Below are 18,789 nucleotides of genomic sequence, written 5' to 3'. Positions count from 1 at the left end.
TTTAGACAAGGTCTTGCTCTGTTGTTCAGACTGGAGTGCGAAGCACAATGGTTTGATAACGTGCTTAATATGCTTGTGGTTCCAGCTACTTGGGGGCAAGGGAGGTGGGTAGAGTGGGTGGCGCTTAGGTGTGAGGATTGCTGGAGCCCAGGAGGTCAAGATTCCAGTGAGCTGTGATCACACCACTTCACTCCAGCCTGGGTGAGAGAGTGAGACCCTGTCTCTGGAAGAAAAAAAAGAATATCTGGGATGGTTGAAAAACAACCTTTAGCTTGAGTTTCTAGATGTGACTTCTAAAGCCCGATCACAGAACTGGGCTGCTCAAAGAGCTGCGGCTGCTGCCACCATTAGGAACTATCACTACCCTGCACTTCTGCCACAGCCCACAGCATTACAGCCAGATGCCTTAGGCCCATGTGACCTACTTTAGCATTCCTGAATGATGGAACCTAAATCATCCATGGGAGAACATATAGGAAATGTAGTTTTTAAGCTTTATAGGAAGAAACATTAGAAGAAAGTTGGCATAGTTGTTGAATAACCCATAAATATCTCCCATAGGGACATAATGATTTAAATTAAAAAGGCCTTAGAAAGCCATTTCATTGAGGAAGGCAAACTCTTCATTTTGGAGGTAGTAATAAAAAGATCAGACACCCTATGGATGATTTTTTTCCTTTCAATATTCCTAGTTTCAGATTTTCATTAATTCTTTTAAGTGATAGTTTTCATTTTTTTTTCAGTATAAATTCCCTATTGGGTGATTAATAGTGAAGTAAATAAAGATAAAAGTCAGATTATTTTTATTGGCATTTATCTTATGCCTACATAAAATTTGCTTTATCATATTATCATAGGTCTACAAAGTCTTTTTCTAGTCGTTTCTAACTTAAGTTCACTAGCTGCACGTGGGAACATGTGTCTGTACCCTGCTACTCAGGAGGCTGAGGTCGGGGGATTGCTTAAGCCCAGGAGGTTGAGCCTGCAGTAAACCATGATTAGGCCACTGCACTCCAGCTGGGGTGGCAGAATGAGACCTTGTCTAAAAAAAACAAAACAGAAAAAAAAAAAACAGAGTTTACCTATATCAACTGAGACCATGGCTTGGTATCATGGTCTGAATAAGATATTGTTGTCCTGAGGTGAGAGTCCTACTTACTTACAAGCATATTTTGGCATTGAGCCTCCTCTTTATCTGAACTGGCTTCAAAAATATTAGTGTCAAAAATAACATCAGCTTATAATGGGCTTACAGCAGTGCTGGTAGTTTTAGTAACTGAGTCAACCTTAGGCCAAGTGCCATTTGCTGGCTCAAGTCATATGTTAGGGTATTATTTTCTGTGACTTACAGTCAGAACACTGGGGCTGAGATATAGGTAGTCACAAAGAAGACTAGAAATCAGTAGTGGTGAACAGTCTCTTCCCTGCTGTAACATACGCAAAAAAGTAGGTATATTATAAAGTGTATGATGACGAGTTGACCATGACTAAATTAGCATACTGCCATTTGAGAGCACTGGACCATTTTCAGTAGCTTTGAGTACTGTTCATTAATGAAACCTGATGGAATTAACTACTTTTTTTTCTAATGTTTATTTAGATTTGTTTATGTGACTGCCAAATTAAGTTGAAGTTACAGCTGCTTTATAACAATAACAAATTACTAATCTAAAACTACTAATCTATACTACTAGGCTAGGAGCTAAAAGGAAAGCAAAAACAAGCTCAAAACAAATAATCGGGGGAGTGAAGTGAATTTTTTTAACTTTTGCCCTCCCTTAGTAACTGATCTTGTTTTATTTGGTCTTCTGTTTCTTTTTGACTGCTTCTCTTTTACAGAGTTGAAAGCAGTCTGCCTGATTTTCCTCTCCCCTCTTCCCTTTCTCATCTTGACTTATATGTCCTGGAAATGAACATTGTAATTGGGAGAAGGGGACTATTGCATGTGTACGCTCTTGACAGGAGAAAGATTATGAAGGAGGATGGCTATAACTAAAGTGACCATTTAGCTCATTTTTGGGGGGGCCTTCCTGGCCTATGACTATTAATAGCATCCCCTTTCATTCTCTAAACTGTCCTGGTTTGGATGATAAATTACATCATCACCTTAGTTATAACTTAGATGAGTTAAAGGATGGTATAGACAAGTGTAAGAACTTTCTCTAAAAATGTTGACAGTAGTTGACATTTTGGTAGAACCAGGCTTAGCTAGTCTCTTGTTAATAACCATAAGGACAGAATTGCTTTTCTTGACACTTGAGTATCTGTGTACTCTTCAGAGCTATGTTATCTTTTGGGGATGTTTTCAAGTATTTAAGTAATTGTTCTATGCGTGAAGATTGAACTGCTCAGCATTCTTGAACATGTATAATAAATGAAAGTATATGTTCAAGTTAGTAATTTAAGAAAAATAATCCTAGTGAGAATTCTTATTTGAAATTGTATTTCAGAAATGTAAATGGAGATTTAAATCAAATGTATTCCTGATGGCTTTTTAAAAAATAACTTGTTCAAGAATACCATTGTTGCTAATAATTTTTGGTAAGGAAAAAGTATTGAAATGGAAAACTGAATATTTGGAATGTTCGGCAAAAAGAATAATAATAATGTCTTTTTCAGATACTTTATTTTGTTTCATTTACAATTTCTGAGTTTTATTTTGTTATATTTCAGTGTTTATTATAGTTTTTCAAAAAAATATTTCTTCCCTCAAACCAGGTTTTACTATCAGTCCCATTGACAGCAAGTAATCCATTTTTATCATAATTGAAAGCAATCTGAATGTTTGGGGAGAATTCTATTCAATCCTGGGGAAGTTATTTCCTTTGTCTTGCCTTTGAACAGTAACTTTTTATGGTGGGTTGGATTGATAAAGCTCACTGCAAAAGCTTAGGTTCTAGAGTCCCCAGGTAGGTTGTAACAGACCATATTCCCATATGAAAATTGACATTCCCTTATGTACTTAATATAAGGTTGTAGAGATTTTTGAGAATCCATTGGAACCTGCTCTTAATAACAAAAACACACAGAGAAGTAAAGTATAGGAAGATTAGAGTTGCCAAAAACCTTCCATGAGCAGTTTAGACATACGGCCTTCAACTAGAACTAACATACTTCTGTTTAATTTTTTTTAAATCTCGTTAATAATTAACATAATGCAGCAACCCCATCTGGACCATGAAACAATAGAACATAATTCCAAAGGAGTTTTCATAGTATATTCTTTACTGTAAAAAAAAATATTGTTCAGGCCGGGCGCTGTGGCTTGAGCCTGTAATCCCAGCACTTTGGGAGGCTGAGGCAGGCAGATCAGGAGGACAGGAGATCGAGACCATTCTGGCTAACACGGTGAAACCCCGTCTCTACGTCTCTACTACAAATACAAAAAAATTAGCCAGGTCTGATGCCGGGCGCCTGTAGTCCCAGCTACTCAGGAGGCTGAGGCAGGAGAATGGCGTGAACCCGGGAGGCAGAGCTTGCAGTGAGCCGAGATCACGCCACTGCACTCCAGCCTGGGTGACAGAGCGAGACTCCATCTCAAAAAAAAAAAAAAAAAAATTTATATATATATATGTATATGTGTGTGTGTATATATATATATAGTCCAAAGATCTTACAGTATACTTTTATTCAGTGTTCTTCCCAATTACTAAGTATTAGCACTTTCCTAGGGTAGAATTTGCTGTGAGTTCCTGCTGTGGTGAAGATGACATGGAGTTAATCACAATGTCATGCTTTCATTCTCAGTTTTTTAGTGAGGTGTACTTATTACCAAAGGAAAGCCTTCTACGAAAATAGTAGAGCCCATGTTATGATTGAATTGTGTATTTTAGCCATCCAGCTAACTGAGGCTATTAAATTACAGTGGTCAGTGCTATACTTATGAGTTATAAAAATGGCATTTAAGTTATTTAAATAAACATGGTTTTTTTTTTCCAAATAGACTTTATATTTGCCTGCATGAACAACCAGGGGAAGAGGGTATAGAGAGCTCTTAACTGCACCACTGCTGAGAGAGCAACGTGTTTTCTGGAAGACAGTGTAAAGGGGTAGAAGAGCAGGGAAAGAGAGAGATCTGCCAGCCTTGAGATTTGTCTCAGTGTTTAGAGGATTCATAGCTATTTATTATTCATAAATGGAGCATGTGCAGGTTTCAGTGGTGTGACTTTTGAAAAGATATTGTTTCTGCCCAATTTTTAATCACAAGATACCTAATTATATTGCTGTTAACAACACCTCCTTTTCACACTATGGACTATATAGGGCATGCTCTGAGCCTGTTTTTCACTAAGAAAAAAGAAAATGAGCTGCTACTTGAAGTCACTGGGGCAGAAGGAACCCTGGGGTCCAAGTGATCTTATAGAATGGCCCTGGAGGGAAACTCAAGATTCAACCTACAGCTCTGACACTTGGTAAATCACTGAAAGGTTCTGCCTGAGCCTCAGTTTATCTATTAATGAGGACAAATCCACACATTCCATCATATCCAATTTATGGGGGAAAAAAGAGAGAATCTAATGTTAGCTAGGCAGAGCAAAGTATAAGCCAAGCAGAGAGAGAAAGTTCAGTGGCTTTACTCTCTACCCTGAAGCCTTACCAAGTACTGAGGTCACCATTTGGACTGAACAGTTACGACGTGCTTTTAAATTAACCCTGTTTAGAAAAGATTAAGTTAAAGTTTCATCAGCAAAGAGCAGCTTTCTAAAGGTGAACATTAAGCAAAGTCATTTAAGAAAAGCAGTATTAGCCAGGCCAACCCCTGCCTCCCACTGGATTCTATAATACTGCTTGGGAGTCATATACCCAAAGCCCTTTCATTGCTGTCTGTATTTCCCTGGTCAATAAGGTATATATTCTACTCAAAGTAAGACATGTTCTAATATAAATATTCCCATTTTTCCTTAATCTAAGAACTACTGGAAAGCTGAGAAAAAAAGTTTTGAAACCACACTATACAGATAATATAGAAAGGACAGAGGGAACATTTGTGATTATATGAAATGAATAGGAAATATACATTTAAAAGAAGTTTTAAAATAACATAAAATAATTTTCTATTATTACACAGAAACTTTCTAAGAGCTTCAATTGTGTGTGTGTGTGTGTGTGTGTGTGTGTGTGTGTGTGCATGTGTGTGTGTGTGTTGTAAATGAACCACTCTGGGACTAAGATACTTTATCTTTGTAACAGGTAGTGGATAATTAGAAAATCCCTAACATCCCATTAAACCTTAACTTTCTAGGACTGTTGGTACTATAGTCATTATAAGTAAATGTGGGTCAGTGTATTAGTTCATTCTCACACTGCTATAAAGATACTACCTGAGACTGGATGATTATAAAGGAAAGAGTTTTAATTGACTCAGTTCCACATGGTGGGGGAAGCCTCAGGAAACTTACAATCATGGTGGAAGGTAAGGGGGATGTTAGAGACATCTTACATGGCAGCAGGAGAGAGACAGTGCAAAGGAAACTGCCACTTTTAAGCAATCAGATCTCCTGAGAACTCCCTATCATGAGAACAGCATGGGGGAAATCACCCCCATGATCCAATTACCTCCCATAAGGTCCCTCCCTTGACACATAGGGATTACAATTCAAGATGAGATTTGGGTGAAGATGCAGAGCCAAACTGTATCAGTCAGGTAAAAACATTTATCTCAAGGGGAAGCTGAAATAACCAAATGATATTTGTGTAGTATTAAACACGTAAAATTCTCAGGAGTGCAGAAAAAGAATCTAAAATGGAGAAATAAAGAAAGCCACCAATTAGTGAACAGTAGCACATTCTGGATGGCAAGATAATGGTAACAACAGTCACAGGTAAAATAGGCAAAATGGCACAGGTAGAAGTCCAGTTACCAGACATTGGGCTTAAACCCCATGTATGCATTGTCTCGTTTAATCCCATGAAACAAATTCTAACATAACCCGTCTCTTACAAATGAGAGATCAGAGACACAAAGAGGTTCACTCCCTTGCCTAAGCTGTCTGAAGTTGAGGAGCATTAGTTCAAGTCCCAGTGGTCTGACTCCAGGGTATGTGCCCTCTCCTGTTCAATCCTGATAACCCTGGAAGATGAGCACAACCCACTGACATAAATAATGGTTTCCCCATTGCAGGGAGTGGCAGCAGAAGATTAGAGAAGTTAGGTGACTTCTCCAGGGTCACACACAGACCCTACACAATAGCAGAGATGTTAACTCAGTCCTTTTTGAACATGTACTTTCTGCTATGTCATGCTAATTTTTTTCCCATTGTCACTTTTGTCACTTTGGTGATGGTTTAATGAATACAGAATTGGATATCTGACTATAATTAGATCTGCCTCACAAAAGAAAAATTAGCAGATCAACAGTAGGTTTCAGACTAACAATAAGCATTCACATCACAATAACATCCTCTTTTCAGATTGGCCCGGTGCATAGCTTTCCATAAGACACACACAGTGGGACTTTTCACATACCTGCTTGTATCCAGTGACTAAACTGATGGTGTTTCATTGACATTTTTCCTTTTAATCATAGAGGTAGTGAGGTAAAGTGAGATTTGGTTAATTATTTTGAAACTCTGGGACCCTCTAAGATATTCACATGTTAGGCTTAGCATCAATGTGTATATACAAATAGGAAATAGGCATGTAATCTAGAGCTACCATTTCTTTCCCCTTCTCTGCACAACAGGGAAGAGCCATGGATTAAAGAAATCCTCACACTGCTTCCCAACCAGCCCACTTTAAAAATAAAGTCATCCTCTCCCTTTTCCAAGACTTCTTTTGTTCTCCTCTTTGGTGTTCTTCTCTCCCTATGGAATATGTACATGTGTCTGGGTATCCCTACCTGGTTTGAACTTGATGGGATTATGGACAGGAAGCTGGATCATTCAGTCTCTGGCTCTCTGCTGATACAAGCAGAAATTGAGCCAGTTAGACCAGAGTTAAGCCTCCTATTCATTTCATGTATGTCATTGAGCAACTAGGGAGTAATGATGATTTTTACTCCCTCCTGGCATTAAGTCTGAGAGGCAAACTGACAAGTAACAAGAAAATTCTAAATTAAAGCTGACATACCTTCCTTAATTCTTCCCAAAGTGCTTGGGTATGATTATTATTTAATGCTGCTTTGTCACTGAAAAGATATGGGGTACCAGTTAACTCATGAAACTGTTTCAGAGAATAGATATTGGCCTGAAAACTAAGTCCAAAATATGGAAAATACCACAGAGGCAGGAGGTTTCAGGTCAGGTGGAAGCAGGTTTCCGAAATTCTAACATGTAGATTGTTGCAGAGCTCTCTCGGCAGTGCCAGGCAGCATTTTGCAAGAGTCCTTGTTTTTCGTGGCATTTCCCTTCTGTGTGTAGCCGCTAAAGCTCAGCCCTATTGTATGATCCTCACATTTTCGTTTTCAGACTCACCGCCATTGGTGGTGGGTCGGAGACATCATCCATGTACACAAAGGGCAGTACATCGTAACATTTGAAGATGGAAAAGAAAAGAATCTTCAGTCACTAGGCAGGCTGACCTCAGGACTGTCAAGCAAATTATGGCAGTCCAAGATGTCTGCTCAAGAGGATCACTGCGGTGTGGCATATGATAAGTGAGTGGTTTTCATGGCCTCGGGCTCCTTCCCAGGAGAGAGAGTCTAAGTTGGATAAGGATTTTAGCAATCATGGTGGGTAAGTGTGACAGAACTCAAATACCACCCTCTTTCTCCCTGCTTGCATGGGGAATGGCAGGACTGAGTCTTCACTTCTAGCATACTCAGTAAAAGATGAGAAAAATGATGTTTCCTAGTCATTCCCCTTCTTTGAGATAAAGAATGGCATTTTTTTTTTAATATCAGAAGTTTTGCTCATTAAGAGAGAAGCGGGAGGCCGAGGCGGGCGGATCACGAGGTCAGGAGATTGAGACCATGCTCGCTAACGCGGTGAAACCCCATCTCTACTAAAAATACAAAAAACTAGCCGCGCGAGGTGGCGGGCGCCTGTAGTCCCAGCTACTCGGGAGGCTGAGGCAGGAGAATGGCGTGAACCCGGGAGGCGGAGCTTGCAGTGAGCTGAGATGGTGCCACTGCACTCCAGCCTGGGCGACAGAGCGAGACTCCATCTTGGAAAAAAAAACAAAAAAAGAAAAAGAGAGAGAGAGAGAGAGAGAGACCTGCCAAATGCTTGCCTTTCCGATGGACGTTAGAAACTGGCATTGACAAAATGGCCCTCAGTTTTTCACCTCACCTCAGTGTGTCAGGTCTTTGTATTCAAGTGCCATCAACTCCTAAAGGAATATGAAAGACCATTTTATCTTTTGAGAGACTCTAAACATGGGGCAAGTTTGTTTTATTTCAGAGATTAAAGAACGGGACTTATATTAGGAGAAAATAGAAGTTGAATGTTCATAGTACCCTTGATCTTCTTATGAACAGAAGACTTGAAACAAGCCTGGACTTGGAGGGAATTTTTTAAATCTTTTCTTTTTTCCTGTGCTTCTGGGAGTGATGTTTAAGTTCTGCCATCTGTAGGACATGTGCATTTTAAACCTCTTTTACTTAGAGTTTCAGCTTTTTGGGAAAGTTTTTATTTTTGTTTATGGTACCTAAATAACAGAAATTAGCCTCCATCTCGGATAGTCTCTGCATTATTAAAATGCAGCTTGTTGTGCAGTGCTTTAATGGGCTCTTTAAGGCCTTTACATATTAATGTTATATGCCAAGAACTATTAAAACATTCCAAATAAAACAGATTCATCAGTTAAGTGCTCTGTTTTCCTGTGGTCATGAATGAAAAGGACAAACTAGTTATCGTCATGGTCACTTAAAAAATTGTAATCTATTCCAAAGACGGTTTTCTCGTAAAAAGCAACTTAGTCACATAATTCTGGGGAAGTCCTAGAGAGTTTATTACGCTCTCATTTTTATTCATAAGTTTTAGAAGCCAAACAAACAAACGAAAACAATGTAACCTATTATAGGTTATTTATGAAATATTTAGAGTAACTTCTTAATCTGAGACAAGTATTCTGGCAACAAGAATGTGGTAACATATTAGTTTGTCTTCAGCTGGTGTGTATTTAAAGATTTTGAAGGCCTTTAAAAATACCCAAGTGCTAACTGGTAACGTCAACCAGGTGGAAGAGAGTGGGGAATAGGGAGGAAGGTAAATACAAAGCAAAATAATACATAATTTTTTGTTGTTTTTTTGAGATGGAGTCTCACTCTGTTGCCCAGGCTGGAGTGCAATGGTGTGATCTTAACTCACTACAACCTCCACCTCCCGGGTTCAAGCAGTTCTCCTGCCTCAGTCTCCTGAGTAGCTGGGATGACAGGAGCATGCCACCACGCCTGGCTAATTTTTTTGTATTTTTAGTAGAGACAGGGTTTAACCATGTTGACCAGGCTGGTCTCGAACTCCTGACCTTGTGATCCGCCCGCCTCGGCTTCCCAAAGTGCTGGGATTACAGGCGTGAGCCACTGTGCCTGGCCAATAATAGATCATTTGATCTAGCTCACTGTTTCTTTCAACCAAAAAAGAGTAATAGCTCCTCATTAAATATTTACTTAAATATTTCATATTAAAACCTTCTTGAACCAAGTTGGCAACCTACAGAGCTGGGCCCTGGGTGCCCTCCTTTTAAGTCAATGTGGTGGAAATCGAGTTTGGCACAAGAGCTGTAAGTCAGAAAATAGCTGCAGCTTCTATTCTTCACTCAGCCTTTCATTAGATGAGTGACCTTAGGCAAGTCATTTAGCTTCTTTTGGGCTTTGTTTCCTTATTAGTAATAATAGAGGCTTCGACTAGTTTCCTTTAAACAGATTCTACAGGGCCGCTGATATGCCATGTTTTAGTGAGACATAAAAATGTAAAAATCAGCCCCTGTCTTCAAGGAAGTGACAGTTTAATAGAAAAGACATCTATAAAAACAAATGCATGCAAAAAAGTGGTTTTGAGACTGTTACAGAAATTTGTATGATGTACATTGGGGGCACCAAAATAAAAGCTGTCAATCCTATCTAGGTTTAGTTGAGAAAGATGAAATTCATGAAGGCTTAACAGATGAAATGTTTGAACTGAGTTTGAATGTCACTATCCAGATAAATATCGCGATGGAAACTATCAGAGCACAGGTCTATAGGAATGAGTCAGCATAAAGCTCCAGGACCTAACAGTGTTCCTTTATGGCTGGAATATAAGTATAAGATAAAATATGCAAAGGATCATTGGAACAAGTGGAAAAGCCTTTCTATGACATAAGGATTTCAGAATTTGTGAGACTCTATGACAGGGTTCTAAGTAGAGTTTGTGAACCGTTCATATATGTGTTCTAGAAATATCATTCTTATAAAGTATAGCAAAGGCTTGGCAAAGGTAAGCAAGGAAACCATTCAGGAGGCTATTGCAGAGGTACATGGAAGAGATTATAAAGGTCAGAGTAGTAACCATCGAGTAGAAGGAACAGAACTAAAAGATGTGAGGAAAATGATTCCTATAAAATCACTGATTAAATGAGGGTTGAGGAAAGAGGAAGAAAGTCTGTAACATCCTTTCAGCTTTCATCCCCCGTGAGTCATTTATTCCAAGGCTGTTAGATTACATACTGAAACCTCTCAATTCGAGGAGGGATTTTCATAAACACACTTAATGGAAATATGTTTTTAGATCTTGACAGATATAATGGCATATTGTTTTGAATTCATTGCTTTTAAACTATTGGAGTCATTCTCTTTTTAAAGGGAGCCCTATAACGGTAGTGCAGAATGAGTCAGGTATTAAAGTTAATTTGTCATTTAGAAGACATACCGTAGGCAAGTAAATAGGTACTATAAAGATACCCGGAATCATGTGGTGTTCTGTTAAAAGGCAAACACAATCCATTGGTGCTTACATTCAGAAATTCCATGAGGTAGGTCAATATAAATACCCAGGAGACTCCGAGAGCCAGAAACAAGAGCAGCCTATAAACAGCATCCACATAACCTGAAGACAGAACTCATGCCAATGTTTTCCTTTTTTACTTGGGGCACATTTGTTTCTTATCCTACCATAAGCGCTGTCTTTACATCATTCCATTACTTTCTGCCAAATGTCTTGAAAGTATCTCTCTTTTATCCCATCCCATTCACTCCAGCCCACTGTAAGCTGGCTGCCACCCAGAACATACCAATAAGGTACTTCTGGCAAGGGTCACCAATGTCTCCCTAATTTCCAAATCCCGTGGATGTGTGTCACTCCTCATCTTACTTGACCTTTATGCTATGTTATGAAACTCTCCTCATTTGCTCTCTGTGTGTGACATCAGGACTGCCCTGATTTTCCTTCACCTCTGTCTCCCTTGTCACTGTCAGGTCCATGGGCTCCTCATTCAAACACTGCACTCTCCCTGGGTCATTTCATTTATACATATGGCATCTATGTGTAGGTGGTGCTCATTCTTCTGGCCTGAGTCATGCCCCTATGTTTCAGAAATGGAAATCTAACTGTCTTTTGGACATCTACACCTGGTTGTCCCTCAGGCAACTCAAATTCTACATATCCAAAACTGAACCCCTTCTTTCTTCTCCTCTGCATTCCTCAGTAGACTTACGTAGCTTTTCCTACTTCCCTCATGCATACTTCCACAATCCATGCCTTCTAAGCCACCTTTAATCCTCCAGATATGTTGTAGTCATTATAAACTCTGAGTCTTTGCACGTGCTCAGAGGCCTTCCTGATACACATATGAAACATATATATTCTTCATCTGGCTGAATTGTGTGGAACTTTCAGGCCTTTGTGAAGGTGTTCCCTCCTTCAGAAAACTTTCCTGTCCCTAGACTCATGTTGTTCAATGCCTGTCTTTCTTTTGTCATTTTGTAGTATTTTATACTGCATTGCAGCAGTTCTCAATTGCTCAGGTGGTGAGAGGATAGGTGGTAGGAGGATGATTTTGCGCCCCCGCTCCACCAGGGACACTTGACAATGTCTAGAGACATTTTTTGTTATAACAAGGGATCAGGATGCTACTGGCATCTAGTAGATAGAGGCCACGGATACTACCTACATCCCTATAATATTCTACAGTGCATAGCACCCCACAACACTGAATTATTCAGTTCAAAATGTCATTAATGCCAAGGTTGAAAACCTGTGCTCTATTGTAATTACCTACTTATTTTTCTGTTTCTCCCACTAGACGATATGCTTTTGGAGAACAGGGACTATGTCGTCTTCAACAATGTGTACACAACAAGTAGCAGGTTGTTTGGCACATGGTAGATGCTCAGTAAATATGAATGTATAAACTGAGTGGGTATGTTGATGGATGGTTTGAATGGTTTTTCATTCTGGCCCAGAGAGAAAACATATAATTTATATGTGCACTGAGGGCAGTAAGATCTGAGGTTTCACTCCTGAAATGGCCCTGATGCCAATTCCACTGTTTGAGATGCTGATCATGTGGATAGTAGGAGGACCCAAACTATGGATGTGTGTCTCTATTTTGTTGTCTGTTTAAGTGTATGCAATTGTATTTATTTAGATATTTACCTGTATTACTTGTTGAGTGAGGCATAACAATGTACATGTTTGTATCCATTCCTAGTAACCAATAATAGGTCTGAGTACCTATTTATTATATGCAAGATACTTCAGCATGCTGTTATGGGAAAGCGAAGTTTGGTTTAAATTCTGGCTTAGTTTCAAAACTGACCTATATAACCCTAAGCAAGTATCTTAGCCTCACTAATCTTCAATATTCTCAACTAATAAGCATAAAGTTGTTTTGATGATTACATAAATTAAAATATATAAAGTACTTGATATATAGCAAGGCCTCAATAAATGTTACTTCCTTCTGCCTCTTCTCCAAACTCTCTATATTAGTTAGAAATTGAACTTGACACAGAAACAGAGCCCTGATAATAATGGCTTAAATTGATAGTTTATTTTTCTCCCACATAAAAGAAGTCTGGAGGTCTGAAATACAGGATTGATTTGACGACTCCTCAGAGTCATTAAGAAATCCCAGCCCTTTTTAGCCTCAACATTTTACTATGCCTAAAGTGTGACCTTGGTACTCAAAATGCCTGTCACTTCTATGTGGAAAGCAACTGACTACAGGACAGGGTGAAGAAGGTAATGCCTCCTCTCTTTGAAAGAACCTTCCAGGTCGATCACCTGAGGTCAGGAGTTCAAGACCAGCCTGACCAACATGGTGAAACCTTGTCTCTACTAAAAATGCAAAATTAGCTGGGCAAGGTGGCTCATGCCTGTAATCCCAAATAATCGGGAGGCTGAGGGAGGAGAATCGCTTGAACCCAGGAGGCGGAGGTTGCAGTGAACTGAGACTGCATGATGGCACTCCGGCCTGGGCAATAAGAGTGAAACTCCATCTCAAAAAAAAAAAAAAAAAAATGTGATAACATAAGATTTTAACATTAGTGGAAATGAGAACCCTCTGTACTACCTTTATAATTTTTCTATAAATTTAAAATTATTCCAAATTATAAAGTTTATTTTTAAAATGCAAATTACTGACACACATTGAAAACTTGTTAATTTTTGTAGGGCATTATCTATAGTGGATGCATTTGAGTATAATCTCTATGTGTGTAGGGACTTTGTCTAATTTGTTCCTTGATGTCTCCTCAAGAACTAAAGGAGTACCTAAAGATAATACCAGGGAAGACAGTGCACACTCACAAAACCCCCTCTGATCTGTTTCTGAGTTATCGTGTGTGCTTAGTATATTATTCTGTAAATTATTTTAGCATCCTGACTAGCAGCTCTCCATTTCATACTCCAGGAGAATCAGCATACTTTTTCTCCTTAATTTTCCTAATGGAACATTTTATGAAATATAAGTCCTGGAGGAGATGGTAACCAAGTGCTAGACACTTTATTAGAAAAATAAGGGTTTGTAGCACTAATGCTAATCCAAGGAAATTGAAGTCTTTTTATAATCCTGTGAGATTAATAGATCGGGGGTTGAAAACTGCACAGTTCTAATTTTTTATAAATTAGTCATTTTCTCTCTATTAGTGTATAAAAGATCTAATGGGAAAGGTACTTGATTTAAAAACCAGCCTCACCACTTACTACCAAAGTGGTTATAAGGAAGTTTTAAAATCTCTCTAAGCCTAAATTTGCTAGTAAAATTGGAGTAGTGAGACCTTACAAGGCATATATACAGTCCTCTATTAATGAAAATACAGGGTATTTTACTGTAACAAGAGCTCAATAATAAAATGGTTTTCATAAATCAGAGGCTTGTTTTTGTCTCACCTAACAATTCAGAAATGTTATTACAGTTTATTGGGAGTCCAGTCTACTCCATCTTTTTGCTTAGGCACTTCTGGTGTGCAATTATTTTTTACAGGCTTAAGTCACTACCACTTATACATTCCAGATTACAGGAAGGAAAAATGGAGGAAACACACCTTTCTTTCCAAGGGCATGACCTGGAAGTTATCACTTCCACTCATATCCCATTGGCCAGAACCCAGTCATGTGGACCCAGCTAGCTGCAAGGAATTCTGGGAAATGCTTTCTTTAGCTGGGAAGCAATTTGCTGAGCTCATACTTCTAGTATTTTGGAGATTGGAAAGACAACCAGCAGTGCCTACCACAAGTACCTAGAGTAGTGCCTCACATGGAATAAATGCTCAGCAAATGACATTCTCATTAAATCACCTGGAAGATAATTAGTGTGAAAGGAATAGGTAAGGAGAAACGTTTTGCCAACTGTGACTTTTAAATCACTCATAATTAAGGATAGACCTTCCTAGGAAACTATGTTTGCATTTGAAAATTGCTCATCTTCTTGTAAATTAAAACACAGCTTTGCAAAAAAATAAGATCTTCTATTCATCCTAAGGAAAATAAGCTGCAGAAGTAATTTTTTTAAGTGTACTAGTTTTTATATGTAACAACTAGTTTCCCTTCTAGATCAGGAAACTCTAGTAGATTTAGAAGGAACCATGCTTGGTAAAAAAGGAAAGATACAAAGTAAACTGTTACTTATTATTAATGTAGAAATTCTTTTGTTGCACAGTTGTAAATTCTGTAATCATAATTTTGCTCCTGTCTACTCTTTGCATGGATTCAGTTTTAAGCTTTTGCCATAATTTGTATTTACATACATGGGACTGTACCTTTAAGGATCTATTTTCATTTTTCTTGGTTTGGTTTAATTGTTTCCTAAGGATATTTACAGTAACCTGCTGAACTTGGACAGCTTCATTCCAGGGAAAGTAGTTTATACTGAGCCCCATTCATGCTAACCTTGCCTAGGACAGACATTCTTACATTCCATAGGCCACAACTCCAGGTTGTCAGCCCCTCATGTGATTTGTCAGACCACACTGCTCCCCAGCTGGCAGCTCGACAGGTTTCAGTTGGCCCTGCTCTTTGCAACATGATGGGTGAACATGATACCAGCTATATTAGTTTGCTTGGGCAGCTGTAACAAAATGCCATAGACTTGCTTAACAAATTTTTTATAGTTCTGAAGACTGAGAAGTCCAAGAACTAGTCTTCAGCCAATTCAGTTTCTGGTGAGGGCTCTTTTCCTGGCTTGCAGATGCCCCCTTCTCACTGTGTCCTTCGATGTTAAAAAGAGAGTGCTCTGATATCTCTTTCTCTACTTATAAGGGAACTAGCCCTATTAGATTAGGGCCCACCTTTATTACCTCATTTGACCTTTATCACCTTCTCACCTGGCCTCCTGGCCTGTCTACAAATACAGTCACGTGGTGGTTAGGACTTTAAAATATGAATTATGGGGGTAAGGGGGACATAAATACTCAGTCCATAATGCTGGTCTTTCTTTCATTTATTATGGTATCCACAAAGAGTGAGTGTCTTTTCTAGTATTTTCCCTATGCCATTCTGGGCAACCTGCCTAAAATTTCCTATGGTGGAAGATTGCACTAGTGGCTTCCTAAACTCTCTTTTTCTAATGAGATCTCTGGTTTAATGTCAGTTTTTGGACCCACAGAATACCTTGGGAGTTATAAAATGTTAAGAAATTAAAACGTGATAAAATGATACTTGTAGAGCACTCTGCATTTTTCTTGCTTATATTATTTCTTGAATCCTCATGGTAATTTGGTGAGAATGATTGGGATGTTGCATTGGCTCTATTTCATACATTAGAAAATTGAAGTTTGGAATGTTCAATGATTTCTCTAAGGTCTTAGGAATAATAGTTGATTAACACTGAGATTCCATTCCAGGGCTTCAAATTTCTAAACCACAGTAGCTGAATTTGGCTCTGGAGCCACTAAAATTTGGTTTCAATCCAAGTTCTGTCACTTATTAACAGTAAGTGGGCAAGTTACTTAACTCACTAAAATTTCTCAATCTTCTCTGTGACATGCAAATAATAGAGTCCACCTTATAGTGTTCTAATGAAAATCAAATTATATAATACATAGAAATAACAAAGCATCTGCTACATAGAAAAATGTTCAAAATTGTTGGTTATTATTTTTAAGCACATATCAAATCCTATTCATTAAATTTAACTCTGAATTTATGTTTTATTGGACTTTAGGGTAAAGTATTATTTAAATTATATGAGCTATTGACAGATCCCCAAACACTTTACAAGTTTATAAGTGTTATAAAATTTATAATATGGATTTTATTGAGATATGAGCATCTTAATTATCAACATCTGTCTCTGTGTATATTTATTTATATATGTATTCATATATATATTCATGCTTGGTCAAGCGACAGATTAAAGCAGTTAACAATTAGCAGATATTTTAAAAAGCTATCAGTTATACTTTAAGCAAGCCAGTGGGATTTTTTAGTTATCTAACTTTGGTATGAGGTCATTTAGTTATCTTGCTTTAGATTGAGGTCATTTTGTTCTCATTAATAAAAGAAGCTGTTTGGTATTCTCAGTTTTTAATCTCACACCAGTAAGCCAGTAACACTCAGTATATGCTAATAATTGTGATCAAAGAAATATTAAGGAAGCAAAGATTTAGCTGCTTGAAATTTGGTATACTGAAAAGCCTAATTAATAAAATTTTCAGTTTTTCTCCACATTAGCCAGGATTTAATCTCCATCAAAATACGTATTTTTCTATTAGTCTAATTCTACAAACCCAACATAAGAGGTCATTGTCCCATAGGCTTATGTCAACCATAATGACTGGAAGGTACTCTTTTAATGTTCCCAGATTTATCAGGTAATTTACTGTGTATGTCAGGATAAAGTAACAACATATATTTTAATTTGTTTTGCACATCATTTCTGATTCTCATATGGAAATAATTAGGGAATTTTATGCACTTCTAGATTTAATATGAGTGTGTGTTTATGGATATACAAGTAAGAGAATGTTCAGATTTCATAAAGGAGGTCAAATAAGTTTTTCTCAGGCAGAAGAAACTCTACCAAACCAAGAGTTAAAACACTTGATTCAAAGTTTATTAGCAATGTAAATGTCATTACTTCTGATTTGTGATCAGCTGAACAAACAGTGAAGGGCCACTGTGACTTTCAAGCTTTAGGAACAGAATCTAATGACCTTAAAAGGCAAAAGAACTGTTTCCCACTAGGTATGGAAGTGATTCAATTCTGAGCATCATCATGATTGGCAGTTAATAATGCAAATGACTTGTGTTGATCCAAAATGGTTCTCAGTATCTGGCAACTATGAATGTGTATGTGAGTGAGGTAGATTATAACAAAATTATTTTCATTCTGTGCCTCATAGTCTCAGAGTGACTGTACACACATAGGCACCACACACATCCTCTAACCATCTTGATTTGGGAGGGCAAGATGAATGTGCCTACTACATTAGTTTGCTTTTGTGTATAATTGTTGCAGTTTTAAGATATGGCTTAACTTGTAGTGTGTACTCAGAAAGAAGAGTTACTCATTACCTTGGACATAACTCATTTATTGCCCTTGTAACATATTTGTTTTCTTTTCCCAACTACCTCTTAAGAGCAGGGACCCTGTCTTAGTTAGAATGAACACAGGCACTGGTTTGTAGTAGATGCTTAAGAAGTATTTGAATGAATTTATAAATGAATTAGAGCTTCTGAATGGAAGTCTATAGTTCTTAAATGTGCAACATACATAAATATACACATTATCTGAAGAATCTATCAATGTGTATATGGATGCACAAACACACATATACATCCCACATTCAGAGTACTGTCACTAGTTGAGGAAAGTGATTAATGTTTAAGGTGTCTAGCCAACAATAATAGCATATGATTATGTGATTAAGTAATCAGTAATTGTGAAGGAAGGAAAACCTATTTAGATACTTACTGATTGCATAATATAAAAAATGGATATACGTTAGCTTAAAAACATTATGAGAGTTAAATATTATCAGCCTATGAAGAATTGTAGAAAAGCAAACACATTGACATTTATTCATAGCCACCAGTATTTTTTTTTTTTTTAGTAAAGACAGCACAAACCAGTAAACAATTAGTTTATTCATTGTTTTCCTTACTATGGCCATAACTAGTATTCATATTATAATTTATTAGGAATACTGACACATAATTATCCAAACTTTTGTAAAAAGCCATTATAGTTTTTTCTGATAAGAATAAGAAGTTTTGCAATGTATAAGGTTTTAATACACCCTTAAATTAACTTTATTTTTCCCCAAGATTAATAATTATAAAGGAACATAGGTCCAGTTATCACATTTTCTACCAGAAACATACTGGCATGCATGGGCAATGTTTCTTTTTAAAGTAGATGCTGACACTATATAATTAGAGAATTACAATAATGGGTCTTACAGAAGGAAAGGAACTATATTCAGGTATA

The 18,789-nt window shown here is 37.7% G+C and overlaps 1 protein-coding gene across 6 annotated transcripts in view; it reads left to right on the top strand.

Annotated features, from left to right (window-relative positions):
• The window catches only part of ZNF385B (zinc finger protein 385B), a 416,540-nt gene that overhangs the window by 260,745 nt on the left and 137,006 nt on the right, over window positions 1-18,789 (top strand). Inside the window, exon 1 of one of the 6 annotated variants that reach the window (XM_077956606.1) lies at window positions 1,348-1,446. The exons of 4 other annotated variants lie outside the window; for them this stretch is intronic. The gene's annotated coding sequence lies outside the window, so the exon portion shown is untranslated. Of the gene's footprint in view, window positions 1-1,347; window positions 1,447-18,789 lie in introns of those variants that run through there. One more of the 6 variants, XM_077956604.1, reaches the window with a different exon arrangement.

The sequence above is a fragment of the Macaca mulatta genome, chromosome 12, assembly GCF_049350105.2.
Source record: "Macaca mulatta isolate MMU2019108-1 chromosome 12, T2T-MMU8v2.0, whole genome shotgun sequence".
Taxonomy (NCBI): domain Eukaryota; kingdom Metazoa; phylum Chordata; class Mammalia; order Primates; family Cercopithecidae; genus Macaca; species Macaca mulatta.
This window is presented reverse-complemented; position numbering and strand designations above follow the sequence as displayed.